This window comes from Leptonotus elevatus, chromosome 14 (genome assembly GCF_054856555.1).
Source record: "Leptonotus elevatus isolate MCC_2025b chromosome 14, RoL_Lele_1.0, whole genome shotgun sequence".
In the NCBI taxonomy this organism is placed as follows: Eukaryota; Metazoa; Chordata; class Actinopteri; order Syngnathiformes; family Syngnathidae; genus Leptonotus; species Leptonotus elevatus.
In genome coordinates, this window is record NC_141252.1 from 18,174,167 (window position 1) to 18,191,729 (window position 17,563).

Consider the following 17,563-nt stretch of genomic DNA (forward strand, 5'->3'; position numbering starts at 1 on the left):
CTATCATCATTGGGCATAAACATGCAAATTCAAGCCAGATCAGGTTTGCTGCTAAGCTTTGTTGTTATGGTAATATACATATATAGGACCTGATTTGTTGTGAAGATTTCTCTGAACCTTTTACTCACTATAATCCATCCTCAAAGTGCTTAGTAACCGCTCAAAAATAGTACCTTTGTTCATTGTCTGGTATGAGGTTGGAAGCCTTCTTGTTTTGCTCCCACTTATCTTGAATTGAAGTATTTTCTCTGTAGTCTTTTGAAGAGTGCACACTATGTCTTACATCTTATTTTCGTTTTATTCTCACTTCCTTTTATTCTTCTATTGCCACCTCTCTTTGTACTCACTCCCGTCTCTTGTTTTGCACATAGCAACTCCACGCTAGACAAGCATATGCAAACAAAATGCGGCAATGTTTCCCAATGACGTACAATTTCCAGGCTTGGGGAGTAACGACTAAGTAACGAAGAAAAAGTTTGAGCTGAGAGTCCTCCGGCATGCTACCCTGAGCTTCTTGCTAGCCGCCGCTAAACCACGATTGTGAGTTACACCTTCCAAACAAATCTCTCTCCCACCAATTCACTATTTAAACACCATACACAATATACACGGCTAAACTCGTGACTGGGATAAAAGTTCATTTTGCAGTTGATGTGACGCATCCTCATCCTCCTCCTCATATCATGATTGGTGTGTGCGTGCGTGCGTGTGGGTGAAATGAGCTACTATGGGAAATATTGCTTTCAAAGGTCCCTTTTCTCCCCATTCCACATTACAGCAACAACAGCGTTGTTAGCAAGCAAAGCTTTAATCTATCTATCTATCTATCTATCTATCTATCTATCTATCTATCTATCTATCTATCTATCTATCTATCTATCTATCTATCTATCTATCTATCTATCTATCTATCTATCTATCTATCTATCTATCTATCTATCTATCTATCTATCTATCTATCTATCTATCTATCTATCTCTGAGGTGTGGTTGCTTTCAGTCCCAGTTTGAAAACAGCATATGGCCTTACATCCATCCATCCATCAACCAACCAACCAACCAATCAATCATCCTATGTATACAAGTATTTTTTAATGGGTGTCAATTATACAAGGATTTTTGCTATATATTGTGGTGATATTTATTTTTATTTTGTCTTTGTGAGCATACTTGGTATTGGAGTAATTCAAATAAATCAAATTAAATTACTTTAATATTATGGAACTTGGATTACGTTAATTGCTTAAAACATTTTTTGCTAGCAACTTGTAATTGTAATGGAATACATTTTAAAAGTACCCCTCCCAGCCCTGACAATGCACGCGTTGTTTTACTCTTTCAATTTCTCAGTTTCCCTCTGCACCTTTGCACTTGCAAGTCATCAATCACACACACATTGAAATACCATATTGGACACGCGCACACAGACTGCCATTTATCCTGCTACCTTCACAGTTGAAGGAGAGGCGTAACGGCATTAATCTGCCACACTCGGTCTCCTTCATTCATTACCGACACTATAATCCAGCACACCTCCGATGTGATCATCTTCCAATTAGAACGCCATCAGACTCTGGGTGCGTTTAATTGCTTGGAGCCCCACTTCCTAAAGCACGAGCCTCCTCCTTCTTTACTCTTAGAGCTGAGCAGCAGGACGCAATACAGCGTAGTGTTTATCCATCAAATGTTTGCCCGAACGTTCAATAGTGAGTTCCTTGTAAACGACCTAATTGAGTGAGGAAGTATTGTACTGCAGCGTAATTAACTCTGTCAGTCGTAATGCTTTAAAGGTGTAATGAGCCATCTAATATTCCTAAATTATAAAGACATAAAAATGATAAGAACCTAATTGCTGCACACTGCGTTGACAATTTAAAACTGACTACTTTCCAACACAAAACATTTTTGCTTTCAGCTGTAAAATTCCAAATATGTCTACATATATATGTGACCAATGAATATAGGCCATTGACTGATAAGTTTGTCTGAAGATGCTCATTTGATGAATTATCATGTGATATAACTAAAAATAAATAACCAATTTGTGACCTTTATTTTGAAATACATTTAAAAACAGGAGTTTGTATCATCCAAAAGACAGTAAAGAACCCATGTGAGCACTTATCAGATCTGTACTGTCGCTCAACTATGTAAAATAAAAACCTTTTTAGTAACAGGTGATGTAGTGGTTATCATGTGGTATGTATGACATTAAAAAATTTGTTTTTCCCAACAAATGTATATACAGTAATAATATTTTCAGTATGATTTTACTTGTGTGGCTAGCTAATGAAGAGGGTCTTCTGCCCAGATTTAGTCATAACTGTTGTAATTTATTTATTTCCTCAGTATAACTTTTATCTGTGGATGTGTCTTTGTGAGTGATGTCGCAATTTCTGCCAAGTGTCTGTAATCAGTGATGTGTTTAAAATCTTATCGTCATGACTGGGATCTCATCAATTTCCATAACAATGGGCCATTGTCTGTGGTTGAAGTGTCTGTAATCAATGATGTGTTTAAAGTCTTATCTCATGTCCGGTGAACTCCTGGTGGACTGTTTGGAACCGCCCTTCAAGATAGTATAAAAAGGTTGCAAGTGTCTGTAATCGACACACTTGCGAGAAGAATGCAGCCATTTGTCTGTAAACTTGCTTGTGTCCGGAATATTCTGTAAGAATAAAACCTTCGAAGGAACTGTTCACAGATCTCCAGTCTATATTCAGAAAATCAACATTCTCTCTACCCGGAACAAAATGAACACGCGGCAGACAAAGAGTGCCTTCCAACACTAACTAGCTTGTTTTGTTTAGATGGGCTAATTGTTAGTCTCATAACTTTGATTTAAGATGAAAATATTATGTGGTACAACCATCCATCATCTGGTGTGAAAATTGTAAAAAGTTTTCCAATATAGATGTATTTAATTGTAGGTAGTAGTAAAGCAGTAAAATCTTGGATAATAAAAAATAAATATTTGATGTGCTTTTATAATAAACTGTGCTGAGTATGGTGAAATCCTTACCCATCAATGACCCACATGAACAGCCATACATTTGTGGCTCAGGGTGTAGAGATGGTCGCCCAGTAACCGGAAGGTTGGCTGTTCAATCCCCGCTCTCTCCTCAATCGTTAGTCGTTGTGTCCTTGGGCAAGACCCTTCACACACATTGCCTCCCTTTTTTATTTTTTATTTTTATAAATTTTTATTTTGTATGTGGGTGTGTATGTGCATGTGCATGTGCGTGCGTGTGAGTGTGTATGCATTAGTTCACTTAAAACCTATAAAAAAAATCTCATACCGTTCACCTAAACCGAACACTTCACACACATTGCCTCCCGTGTCACTCACACTGGTGTTTGTAAGGTACAAATGTTTGGTGGTGGTTGAAGGGGCCGTAGGCGCACAACGGCAGCCACACTTCCGTCAGCCTGCCCCAGGGCAGCTGTGGCTACTTAAGTAGTTTACCGCCACCAGAGTGTGAATGTGTGAGCGCACAAATAATGCACCCACTGTGAAGCGTCTTTGATGTCCAAAAAGGCGCTATATAAATCTAATGCATTATTATTATTATTATTATCATTATTATTACAGTATATTGATATTACCATGATAAAGAAAACACTATCATGCAGCATAAATAACATGCTTTGCTTTGAGTGAGGTTTGTCTGCTTGAAATTCTGTGTCTACTTTGTGATACTAATATGCTGTAATATTATGTATTAAACGTGCAGAAAAAACCCTGCTGAATTCAACCTTACAAAAGATTGTCTGAAAAAAAATACTGCATACATTTCCATAGTGCAGTTTTCCCAAGGTGAGCAGATTAAAGGCTAAAAATACTTGGCTCTGGATCATTTTAAGGTGATTATTTAGACAGTTTGCATCTCTTTTTCAATAGTCTTTCACTGCTTTTCATCAGAACATTGAGGAAAGGCAGATCTGTTATATCATAGGTTTGTCATTTTACTTTCTTTGGTCCAAGTCTGCAACTGATTTTTTGAACATTTTGTTTCCTCTCCATCTGGTTTGGTTTCTTTGCCAGTCTTAACCACTTGACATTTCTCTCTTCTTTTATTGGTGAGTGGCGGGTCCAACAATGTAAACAGGAAAAGAGTTTCATGTATGGAATTAAAAGTGTAGGGGTTGCCAACTGCTGGAATTTTTTTTGTCATTGGGTGAACAGTCTGTCAGTTTTAAGCAATTTCACTGTCATACAAACACTGTAAAAAACAAAAATAAAAAGTCTTTGTTGAAAGTTCACCATGCGCTAAGTTCTTTGACTCTTCCAGATAGCAGACTGATCTGGTGTGTTCTTCCACCAAGTCATCACCTTTGTCTTCAATAGCCTTTTTCTCTCTCCAACTTTTAGTATGATATTGTTTATAAATACATTGATTTACTCCACTAAAGGCTATATAACAAATTTTACTTTCAGGCACTATATGTGTGGCGCATTAACGTGGCTTTGTGTTTACAAGATCCGGCTTCTACTTTTAAACTTAGCACATTAAGTCAAGTTAACGTATTCCAATTTGACCTTTTAGTTCTCACAACTCACCGAAAAGAGTTCTTCACCTTTGAACATATGAGCATACGTTAACTGAAATTGAAAACATGTATTTCCATCTGTTTCCATTTTGCAGCAATTAGCATTAGAATATAGCTAAGTTTCATCATTATTCACAAATCTGTTTAAGACAGTGGGGAAAACAGCTTGTTGCAACATGCCCCTGGTTCCTCTCTTATACTCTGCTGCCACCTGCTGGCCGTTTTTGTAATGATTATCAAGAGTCCCTCTTCAGTTCAGAGGCTGCATCCAAAGCCTTCTGTATGCTCTAGCATAAAAAACAACAACATTAAAACGTATTAATATGTCTTTGGGAGCATGGTAATATTTCAAATAGAATGTATGTATACGTTTTTGGGAGCAAATGAGTTAAGATTTTTTTACAGTGAAGAAACATTCAAACATAATGACATGAATGACGATAGCTGAGGTCCCAAGCTAGCCCTGCAAGTCCCAAGACTTGCAAAAATAAAGGTGCATGTTGTGATGTTTGTTGTTGTTTGTATTTGGCAAGGTGGCTGATGATGCAGACGTGTTTGTCATATGCGCTCTTTTTTTTCATCTTGTATTACCCAAGATCTGGCGAAAAGCTACCGAGGTTGCTTTGCTGAAACTCAACAAGCCTGCTAACAACCCGAGGAGCTAGCGACCTACTTTGCTACTGTGCATCGTATCTTGGAACGGCTTCTGCTAGACTTGATCCAGTGGTTGATCAAGAGCTCCCTGAAGAATAAGACAGCTTTTGTCGTAGACGCTGTGCCAGTCACCAATTAATTAAGCTGACCAGTCGCATTAAAATTTTTGAGGAGGGAAACGAGGTGGGAGCAATCCTGGTTGACCTTACCCTCGCCTACAACACCGTGTGGCATCAAGGCTTCCCAATCAGTAAAAATGGTGTGGCCCAGTGGCGGGCCACACAAGCAACTTGCACTGCCCAGATACCTCAATGAATTACGGTCCTTTAGTGGCCCACATCTGGTATCCACATGTGGGCCACTAAAGGCCCATATCTAAGCCATAGCTGGCCCTACTGTGGCCCTACGCTGAGCCAGACAACTTTTTCTCTGGTTTCAATTACCTCCCTTTCTGAAACGGAAAACTGAGCTTCCCACATTTCAGGGTTCAAGTTCTGTGAGAAGTTCTCTGATAACTTCTCTGAGAAGTTCTTTGACAGTGAACAGCTTTCGCCATTTTTTGACATTCATGTCATTTACATTACACCATAATATACAGAGTGAAGAGCAGAGGCGAACTACCTTCCACCACATCCAAATGTTGAAACGAGTGACAAAGAGTATAACTGGGGGGGGATGGCTCAGTGACAGAGTGGTCATCTCCCATCTGTGAGGTTGAGGGTTCGATTCCTACCCATGGTGACCATGTTGAAGTGTCCTTGAGAAAGGCACTGAACCCTTGTTGGCTCCCAGTGAACCCTATCAAAAAATTACCATCTTTTAATAATACTGAAATTGTTGTTGAGTCTTTTTTTTTTAATGTGGGTCAAATATATGGCACATGAATGAAGTGGCTTAGTTAAGGTTGATATAAGGCTGATATCCAGCACCGGTTGTCTGGCCCAGTGTAAGGCCACAGTAGGGCCAGCTATGGCTTTGATATGGACCTAATGTGGCCCACATGTGGATGCCAGATGTGGGCCACTAAAGGACTGTAATTCATTGAGGTATCTGGGCCAAGTGCAAGTTGCTTGTGTGGCCCACCACTGCGCCACACCATATTTGCTGACTTGGTTGGTACTATTAAGATTCCTGACAAGCACAGGATACGTTTTCTCTCCAACATGCTGGCAATTGGAACATTTGTGCGAGAGACCAGCGACAGACAGTATAGCCATCCCTGCCTATGAAATGGAGTGGCACAGGGATCATGTCCCTCACATTTTTGGCCCAATGAACTTAGTTCTAAAAAATTCAATTATGAACTGAACTACTTCATTTTAAAATTTGTGAGGTGAACTTTGAACTAGTTTTCGTAAAAAATGAACTTTCTCAACATTGCATGCCTAAAACCCAGTTCCATCTGTAAGGGTATGCTGATCTTGTACAATTTACAAAAGCTGGAAGAAACATTTACTGCTGATATGACTTCAATATCAGAATACCTGAGAACATGGACACTCAAACTGAGTTTAGCCAAGACTACCATCACACCATGTTCCATGTTCAACATGTTCAGCGGGGTTTCAGCAGATCACCATTTTGTGACTGTGGACCTCAAACTTCACAACATTTACTTTGTTTTTTTTTCTATAAAGAGCTCAGTATTGTTCATTCGGAAATGTCATCATCATTGCTCTTTATTTTTATTTTTTATTTTATTTTTAATTTTTAATTGTTTTTAATTTTTAATATATATATATATATATATATACATATTTTATTTTTTTTTGTATGTGGGTGAGTATGTGTATGTGCGTGTGTGCGTGCGTGCGTGTATTTGTTAGCTCACCAAAAACCTATTAGAAAAAAATCCCATACCGTTCACCTAAACCGAACACCGCCGTCAGGAGACCCGAGGGGACCAAAGAAAACCAAAGAAGGTGAAATCCAGCACCGACCAGACACCACCCACTGGGCCACCCACCAGAATTCTTCCCCAACCCAAGAAACATCTAAATTCCAACAAATCCAAAAAAAAAAAATAATAATCAGGGAGACCTCAAGAGACCGAAGGAGAGACTGAGGGAAGGAAGGAAGGACAGACGAAGCCGAGTGAGATCCACAGACACCAGCCTCCACCGATTCAATGACCTGAGGAGGAAGCAGATTGTGTCTGAGTTTCGGTAGATGCTGGTGTGGTGGATCTGGCATGCATGAAAATCTCCACCAAAGAGGGGAGCCGTTGACCCCCGCCAGGACAGAGCAAGTGCAACAACTCAGGGCCCCCCAGGCCGCGGCAGCGCCAAAGGACGACCCCGGGCCCCTCCAGGGCCACCGGCCGGAGAGCAAACCCAGGAGCAGGAGCGCCCCCCACCCCAACACGGCTTGCGCCCCCGACCCAACGCAGCAGGACGGGGCACCGCAGGCCCGCCAGGCACCCCCCCCCCCCCCGACCCCACCCCGACCAACCGGCAGCCCCCCAACCCCCGACCCCCAGCCCCCGGGGACCACCCGCACCCAGGCACCGGCGCCGACGAGGGGCCGGACAGCGGAGCGGAGAGGGCAGCCGCGCCCACCCCACCCCCCGCCGCGTGGAGGGACGGAACACCGGGGGCAGAAGGGGAGATGGGGGCACCGGAGGACGGCCGACACCCCCGAACCCCAGGCCCAGCGGGGTTCGGGGGTGTCGGCCGTCACCCCAGCGTTCTTTGTGGAAGTTAACCCCTGTTACTGAGTCCGCCAGCTCGCCGACTGGCGAACTCTACCCCTAAACCGTGAATGTGACCCCACCCAGTGTATATACAAGTGTGTGTGTGTGGGGTGCATTAAAATTAGGAGCAGGTGAACTGGACCCGAGGGAAATGATATTCCCACGCTCCGATCCACCCGCCTCCCAAGCATGTTACTGAGTGTATGTGGTGCATTAAAAAAAAATAGATAGGGGGTGGGGGAGGGGCGGGGACACGGACAGGGGACCGCAGCACTGCTCTATACCGCGGTCCCCAACCGATGGCACCCCCACAAGCCCCCCCCCCCCAGTTGTGTGGTGCATTAAAATTGGAGGGGAGTTGTAGGGTGAAGACGGTGTTTCCACCCTACCCCACCCCCCAAAGTGTGTTATGTGCCCTATATGTCTATAAAAGTGTATTGTGCAAACCTAGTGTAGTGAGTTAAGAGGAGCGACCAGCGGGGCCCTCCCCAACCGGGCGGGGGCAGGAGGCGCACCCGCCCACCAAGCCCCCACCCACCCCACCGGGACCCCGGCGGGCATATGGGACCAGCCCGGCGGGGTGATAGGGCTCGCCCCCCGGATACTGGGTCCCGCCCGAGGTGCCAGGACGCCCACCGGAGCGGGGCGGGCACGACATCAAGCCCCAGCCACCCCCGCCGGCCCCTGGAGCACCGAGACCCGGGCCATGGATGGAGCCCCCGGCCCAGGGGAGGGGAAGGAAGGCGTACCGGGGAGGGGGAAGGGAGGGGGGAAGGAGACGACAAGAAGGGCAGGGGGCAGCGGCAGGGCCGCAGAGAGAGGGGGAGAGGAGGAGGAAGGGTGACGAGGGAGAAGGGACAGGGAGGCGGAGGACGGGCGGGGAGAGGCGAGGAGGGAGAGGCAGCAAGGGGGAGGAAGGGGGAGGGGAGAGGGAACCACCGGGCACCCCGGCGGCCCACAGGCCCCGAACCGCGTCGCCGGGCCCAGAGCGACGGACCGCGCCGGAACGGCGCCGCCCCAGACACCAGGGAAAGCCCCGCAACGCAGCACCCCCCAAGAGACCCAGGGAACGGCCAAGACGCAGCCGCCACCCAGCAGCCAACAGAGGGGTAGACCCGCCCACGCCCAGTCAGGGGGGACAGCACCCACAGAATTAACCCACTGGCATGCCGTGAATCCGAATATCAACCCCTGGTGCCCATCGGAGGCGAATCCGCTCGATCCCGCTGGCAGCAGCCGGGTTCCTGACTATAAAAACACAACCATTAGTTACAAATTGCCAAATACAGAAACATCAATGCAAGTTATCACGCTGCTGTGGCTCTCGCTAACAGCAACATTTACTTTGTAATCCACAACTGTCCTATTCATCGGCTCCACGATGGCAACATGGATCAGCACTCCACAAAAAATCCAAGGGCTGCAGCGCCTAGATGTAACAGTGTGACCCCTAATGTCTCATATGCAAGAAGAAGTTTTGTGCCATCAATTCTGTTTAGAGTAATTGGCTGCCTGCTTAGACAAACAAAAAGGTATTGCAGAATGAACAATTACTTACATGTAACGATTGAACAGAAACATGCTGTAGAGGGACATATAGTGTTCATGTCCCTTAATTCAAAAGCTCAACAAATTATACTAATTACGTCTCAGAAATTGCTATTTATACTAATTACGTTTCAGAAATTGCTATCACAGATAACTAATCCAGTTAATATTGCAATTTAATGATCGACTTGTGAAAAAAGTGGCTTGCAACAGACAAGAGACACATTAGATGTCTATATTTGAAAAGTAGTAATCGACACATAAGGAAAATTATTTGCTTGTTTAAAAAAAAATGTAAAAACCGAAAGGCAATATATATTATGTTACAAAAAAAAAAAGTTACAATTACAAATCTGATATTGGCATTTACTGATCAAAATGTAGTCCTACCGTAATGTTTTAAAATGATCCAACAGATAAATTGTTATATTCTCAATACTGGTTGATTGAATGATTATTTTACAAGACATCGTTTGAGAGGTGACAGAAATAATTTGGTTATATAGCATGTCTGGAAATTTCACAGCTACAGTAAGGGACACACAATTACACAGTTTTACAATTTTTTCCTTCTTTTTTTTCTTCTTTTTTTATTATCGGATTTTAATTGGCTATGTGTGCGAGCTTCTTGCTTCAAGATACAGTCACATCTGCCTCAATGGTTTTGCATTCTATCACATAGCTGCTCTCATTAGTATTCCAAACACAGATTAAAGTGTGCAGACATGCAGCATATATGCAGATACACATACATCAAGTAAAATCAAATCAAAGGCAGCAAAAACAGATGATTGTGAATAGCCAAAAGCTTTCACATCTGTAATATGAGATTAACAACAGTGTAAATTTAACTTTAATTAGATTTTTTTTCTTCTTCTTTTTTTTGATGTGGAAAAAGTACCCTAGGGTGTCATATAAATTATTTTCACAAAATATTGGATACATTCCTTGTTGGGACTAGACCAGCTAATCTTTCTTAAAAATTAACCAATAATTTTATGAATATGCAATTGATGACTGAAAACATTTAAAGACCCTGTAAAGTGAATTCAGATATTTGTTTCTAAGTACATTATATCAGTGGCAGCTGGTCAATAGATGGTACTACGGTAATACACAATATAGCTGACAAGCTTCTTTTTTTTTTAGCTAATTAGCTGTGCAGTTTTCCATAATTTTCCTACTTCTACTATTTTCTGTGAAACTTGTAACAGATATTTACTTCAAAAATAGAAATGAAATACAATTGTTAAACAAAATGTTAAAAAAACGGACTCATCTTCATAAGCATCTTTTTATATTCTTCTCTTAGAAACAATTCTCAAAATTTCTCATTTACAGATTTAGTTCTGCCCACTAGCAGAAAGATCCAGCAGAGTTGATTATTGTTGTGTATGTTACACAGAAAAAAACAGAAGCGCAAAGAGGGGGGATTTTTTTAAGGTGCATTTTTTCCCCCAAGTAAAACTTGATAGGTAGCATGTGGAAAGGGGCATCTTGCTGGCGTGGCTACTTTAGAGTGCCTTGTCGCTGTGTGACCTGAGCCACCGGAGGCTATAAGTGTTTATATGTTCAGCATTAGAAAGATGCTATAGAGGAGGGTTGCAGGTTGTGGTAGCGGTATTTAAGCAAGGTGTGGTTTTATCCCATTTAGCATTTGAGAGAGGAGAATTTTGAAGGCTCATTTTATATACAGGCCAATTTTTCAAATCTTTCAAATTTAACAGGGTTGCTAACATCACTATTCAATGCACACTTATGTTATCTGTTTTAATTAACTATATGTGAAATTATCTGGCAACTGGCAATGATCAAAATAGTTTTTTTTTCACTATCTTAATCACGGAGTCATGCTAATAGACCTTTCTCGCTGACGTCACTGCTTAGCTACCACTCCGCCTCCTGGAGGACAAGCTCCGCATAAAAAAAAAAAAGTGTAGAGAGCTTGATTTTGAGCGAGCGTTTTCCTTAAAAGGTGGGAAATATGTCAAGGGTCACAAAAAAACGTCCCGAGTAGGACACTACATTACTGCGACTCATTAGAACCAGTTGGTTGGAGGGCGAAGTGGAAGTGGAAGCTTAAGGTATGTTGTTTTTGATTGAAACAGTACGCCGATCACTACTTTCATGGTGTAAATTGTTGTTCATTAAATCGTTTGTGTCCGGATATACTCGTCTTGCTGTATGTCGAAGTCTTCAAGCTATCTTAGCTTGCTAGCTGCTAACAAAGAGACCGCATGTTTGCAACACATTCATTCATTCATTCAGCAGAGATCAAGCCTGAGTTAAAGTGTTGTGATAATCGTCTTAAATAATTAACTTTTGAAAAAAAAATATGAATTTAAGCCTAGAATTTACAATCAGAGGTTAATGTTATGACCCATATGAAAAAGAGAAAAACAACCTGATATAAAATGATCTGAGCCTATCTTCGTACTTTTTGTGGGTGCAAAGCAGTTGCGTCGTAGGTTCGCTAGCCACCGTGCTCGTCTTCCGCCTGGTTTAGAATCACTGCCGGCAGCCGAAAAAAGGATCTCATCTCTCTTTGAGCGATTAGAGCATCCGTAGGCCGCGCACAAGTTCAACATAGCATTGGTTGCTGATTTATCAACTATTTGACCTATTTTCACACTGATTGTTTTCTAATTTACACGCATTGACGCCCTATCCCCCCCCCACTGCAAGGGGCAGCACTTAAACGTGACTTCACACTAGAAGGGTCTATAGGAAAATGTATCACTTACACATTGCTCTACTTACAAACGCCATCAGGCGACTTACAGTACATTTGATTTGAAGACCTCAAGGAATTATTTACAGTGATTTTCTTTTTTTAATATAATTTTTTCATTTAGAATATGCCATCTTGATTAGCATTCATAAATTAACCTGATAATTGATTAAATAAAATGGAAACAAATAGACATTACTAGTATTGGTGATCGCAGGTGAGGTTTCAGAAGGGTATAGAACAAAATGAGATGATATTTTCTTCCTGGATGATAATATATGTAGATCATCTTCAAGGTTGCGATCCGGTCTTTTGGGTAAAGCTTACATCTGTGTCTTATAAAGATAACAGCCGTTCCTGAGGGGCAAAACAAGCTCCACACTGGATCTCTACTGGCCTAATGACAGTGTGCATTACTGCTATGCAGACCTTGCGTTATCAAAAGGGAGATGGAGATGTTCACTTGGCAGCTTTTATATGCAGTCGTTGCTATGCAGCAATGCAAACACAGCAAGACGTTTGGAAACTAGATGTTCATGTCCACTCGCTCTGCATTGTTGCTATTAATTGGAAGTAGAGTGAAGGCTCATGGGAGAAAGAAGCGCCCATGAAACATTTTATAGATGGCTTTACCCAAAATGCCTCTTGAGATTACTCATACACAAGGTGGTATATACGTCCCCATAGTCCTATATGGAAACTTTGCCACAATTATCTTTATTATAAAACGTGAAATACATTTTTAAAAATACATGAAAAATGTACAAATAAATATATGGAACCACACCTGTCACTGGGTGGGCTATAGGGGACCAGACACACCCACCAAGGTGCATGTGCCCACGACTTGAGAGATGGATCTCTAAAAATAAGCAAACAATTGATTTGTCATATTTTGGGTTAGGAAATACTAGTGATGAGTTCTTTATCACTAAAACATAAATAATATAAAGAAACAATGTTTACTAAGTGTTGTATGCAAAACAGCCCATGTACTCAGGTTCCATTTTTCACATGATGGTCACTCAACAGTAAATTAACAATATCAACAGAGCCATGAATTATTATTATTTATTTTTTCAAATTGGGGCATATCTCAGCATATACTTTGAAGCTTTATTCATGCTACACGTGCGTGCCAATTCCGTTCTCTTCCATGTGGCCCAGTTTCATGACAATGAAAACGGGGGGAAACAACAACCCACATGCAATACGATATTGTTTGATGAATTAGGCCTCAATTACGGTATTTGAGTATTTAATTGGATGCAGTATCCGGAGTATTTAATTGGATGCAGTATCCGAGACTGTAGTGCAAGCAGATAGATCACTTCAACGATGTTTACCAACTGATGAGTAACACAAAATGTGTCCTCAATAAATCAAAACTACTGTGCATGGTGAAGGTGCACTGCATATCATTAAAATTGGTCAATAGCAGTGACCTATTTTAACCAATGGCAGGAAGTCAGCACACAATGTAGAGAACTGTTTGTATTGTAGTTTCTGTGTGTTTGTGAAAACAATTGTAAATGTACAAAAGCTAAACGTTGCTTAGTGACACGTGTGTTTGGTGAATGTAGTGGTTGAACTTTTTAGAATAAATGTACATAAGTTATCCCATATTTACTCCTATAGTATTACAAAGCATGACTCATGCTCCCGCAGCTGTAAAACCTGTACTGAACCCTTATCACAAGATAGCGGCTGAAACACTTTGCGGATGAACTATTGAACTTTGACTGTTGAAACCTTCAGCGCCGAAGAAAGACACGTCTATTATTATCTGCACAATGACTCATATCCGTAATGGTTGCTGCTGTGTGTTCCCGTCCCCTTTAGAGCAGCAACGACTGTAACCAGGGACCGCCCTAAAATAAATAAAAAGAGAGGGTTCGGTAGAATGTGCTTCAAAAGGGTAGAAGATTGTCCATTCTCCTTCCGAGCAAAAAATAATCGAAGTCTCTTGTCTTCCTTCCTTGTCTGTTGTTTATTAAATGTTCTAGGTTGACTGAACCTGACAGAACTATCAACTAAGATTGCAGCTTATGTAGGAACACAACCACTGGTCACCAGATTGACTACCTTAACTTTTTTTTTCTTCTGTCGGAGCAGAAGGAGGACTCCGCTCAAAGGCGGTCAGGTCTAAGCCTGGCAGTAATCGTTACCTCTGCAGCCGTGAATAAACTACAAATCATGCTAATTACTTAGCTAACCTAAGATTGACAGAGATTGATAGGGCAAGCGCGTTTTACACCGGAATTAAGTGCTTGGGTGATTGAGTACACTTTTCACAGACGCCTGGCTGGAACCGTGTTAAAGTGTATCCGAAGTCATAAGAAATCTGATAGATGACCACCCAAAATTAAGTTTCAACCCTAAATTAGCACTGTTGGTTATGACTTAATACTATATTATAAACAGCTAATATGCCAAAATGATATTTTATTTATCAAATTAAAGAAGATTAATATTGTTGTGTCATGCCACAATTGTACAGTAGAATAAGAAAATATGCAAATTTGAATGGCTTGTGCAATGTTTCCCTATGGTCCTTTGACTGTTCGGGCTTCTTTTCCTTTTTTCCCCTTGGCAAAATTAATTACACAGATTAAACACAAGAAAATACACAAAGATTTAGAGCTCCCCTAGGAATTTTTGGGAGGAATAACCTGGTATTCAACCCTGTCTTTTGTGTTTTATTTTGTTTTGTCTGTTTCTCAAACTAATTTGCATGCAGTTGCAAACAAATTGAGCATGGGGGAGTTGCCCTACAGGATTATTCCTCTACAAGTCAGTGTTAGTGTACTTAAATAATTGTATTTACATACACTCTAGTTTCAATTCCAAGTCCTTCCAGATGAGCTACTGCAAACCCAGTTATGTAAATCACTTCTTTCAATTACTTTTCAGGTGAAGTTAACAAAGACGAAAAGTCAGCAATGATCAATGAAATTTATAGGAAATAAATAGAAAGATAAAAAAAAAAAAGAGACCGGAAGATTGATAGAAGTCAATATCTCATCTTTAGCAACTCTGTAGCAACTCCATTCTGGAGAGTCTTATATGAGCGCGTTGAATCTAATTGCACCTCTGAATATATTCACATTCATCTTTTTTTTTGTTTTTGTTTGTGCTTTTCCAGATAATACAACACATAATAACCCAATCAAACACATAGCACGTCGCAAAGCTGAATTATGTTAAAGTAGGTCCTTATTTCAACATTGTAAATTGAGCATTAATTATTTTCCTCCTTCTAAATGTCACTCAAGCAAAAGCGTGTACTCCACTTGTGTGAAGTAAAAAATTTAAAAAAGCAGCGAAGACAATGAAGTGAAATTTCACACAGCACGAATATGATAAACTGATTTTAAACAGTCAATTGTAATAAGAACTGCTGTAATTTAGAACAACACCCAAGAAAAGACGTAAACAAAAGAATCAGTTATTTAGCGACTACACCTAATCTAATCTGAACTTCAAAACAAATCTGTTTATAGCAAATTACAGCATGATGCAAACAATCCAAAAAATGCTTGTGAATTCAGCTGAATTACGACCACTCATTAGATAGATCTTATGAGAGGGAATCTCAACTTGTTGCAGACAGTAATCATTATACTAACTATTATGTTACTATTACTACTATGTTTTCAGTGAATATTTAGTGCTTCTTTTTTCTTTTTTCTTTTTGCAATTTAGCAAAAGAGAAGCATGTGTAATGAAAAAATGTACGCAATACATTCCACTATTTGCACACTTGATCACGTATAATCTTTAATTGCCTTTTTCTTTTGCCTTTTATAGTAGTGATAGGAGTATAAATTCCATGGTATGGATGCCATTACGAGTATCAATTTATCAAAAAAGTATCGATATGAAGGCAGTGTTTGGAAATGCAAGCGCGCTCTGTTACATTCCTGAACCCTAGGCTTGTATTGTAAAAGTAAAAACAGACTCATTCTTTCATTCTTTTGTTTGTTTTGATAAATAATCCTGTTTACCAGGGTGTGTTTCATTTGACACAGTGAAATGTCAGTTTAATTTATTCCTATTTTATTTAATTAATATTTCTGTTAATTATTAATTTTGTGAATTTATCATTAGAACTTCTCCCATTTTATTTTTTTAAATATAATATCTGAAGTTCAAGTAAAATTCAAGTGTGCCTTGAGACGTTTACTCTTTTACATGTCCTGCATTATATCTGTAATGCTAGAAGCATTCCCACAATTATTATATGTTATTGAGATTCTTTATTCTTACTTATTATAGCATTTTATTCTCCTCACTTTTTTGCAGTGCAATAACTCCCACATAATACATCTGATTTAAACAGTTCAAATTTCAATTTGCTTCAAAAATTCACGCCTCCTGGGGCATTTATCGTCTGATTCATTATTACTTACAGTATTGGCACAATTTAACGTTAATTATTAACTTCCCGGGCGGCACGGTGGATTTACTGGTTAGCACGTCCGCCTCCCAGTGCAGAGGACGTGAGATCGAGCCCGGGCTTCGGCCTTCCTAGGTGGAGTTTGCATGTTCTCCCCGTGCTTGCGTGGGTGTTCTCCAGGTACTCCGGCTTCCTCCCACATTCCAAATACATGCATAGCAGGTTAATTGAACACTCCAAATTGTCCACAGGTGTGATTGTGAGTGTGGATGGTTGTTTGTCTCTGTGTGCCCTGCGATTGGCTGGCAACCAGTTCAGGGTGTACCCCGCCTACTGCCCGAAGCCAGCTGGGATAGGCTCCAGTGCCTCCCGCGACCCTTGTGAGGATAAGCGGTTAAGAAAATTGACGGATGGATGGATATCAACTTCCCTATTCATTTTTAATGGGACTAACATTGAACATTTTATAAGTCCCACTTTCCACGCCCACTTCCATACATACAACTGACCATCATTACCAGCTCGCATATACTGCTCACTGGCGCATTTGATAAATTGCCTTGTCCAGTAATGAGGAGGTCGTGGGTTTGAATCCCACCTCTGACTGTACATTGCAGATATATCCACTGCAATTACGCTAAGAGATATAAATGTGTACCAACTGACAACATAGTTCTACTTTTCCATCGAAATAAATGGTGGGTACTGTGTGCCTAGGTGGTGCTATTGAGTGATTTTTTGTGTGTGCATTTTTCTATTGGATATCATTAGTTCCACTTTTCCATCTAAATTAATGGAGGGTACTGTATGCCGAGGTGGCGCTATTGAGTGATTTTTTTTTTCCGTTGGATATCATTAGTTCCACTTTTTCATCTAAATGAATGGAGGGTACTGCACGCCTAGGTGGCGCTATTCAGTGTTTTGTTTTTTTCATTTTTCGATTGGATATCATTCGCTCCACTTTTCCATCTAAATGAATGGAGGGTACT